Source organism: Pteropus alecto, unplaced genomic scaffold (genome assembly GCF_000325575.1).
Source record: "Pteropus alecto unplaced genomic scaffold, ASM32557v1 scaffold110, whole genome shotgun sequence".
Classification (NCBI taxonomy): Eukaryota; Metazoa; Chordata; class Mammalia; order Chiroptera; family Pteropodidae; genus Pteropus; species Pteropus alecto.
The window spans coordinates 12,512,182-12,512,539 of record NW_006431920.1 but is presented as its reverse complement, the minus strand read 5'-3'; the positions used below and the strand labels follow the sequence as shown (position 1 = coordinate 12,512,539).

The 358-nt window shown below is 45.3% G+C and overlaps 1 pseudogene; it reads right to left on the bottom strand.

Moving 5' to 3' along the window:
• On the bottom strand, positions 1-125 carry LOC112475493 (annotated as a pseudogene).
• Positions 126-358: the final 233 nt, after the last annotated feature.

The following is a 358-nucleotide window of genomic DNA, read 5'->3' as shown; positions in this document are numbered from 1 at the left end:
CACCTACAGCGCCTGGTCTTCCTAGGTGGTCTCCCATCCAAGTACTAATACTAACCAGGCCTGACCCTGCTTAGCTTCCGAGATCAGACGGGATTGGGTTTATTCAGGGTAGCATGGCCATAGACAAATAACGAACTTTTAAAATTGAAGGATGAAGGTAGCTTGATGAAAGGGGAAGTAAAGATAGATTGAGGCTGCTGAGTTCAGGCAACAAAGACAAAATGATTAAGACTAGGCAGAAAGTGTAATAACACTCCCACCACCTCTAGCGAGGCTGGCACTTGGGCGCACAGGTCTAGAAACCCAAATTTGTTCTCTTTCTCCAGAGTTCTCAAATTTGAACCATGTTCACAAACAC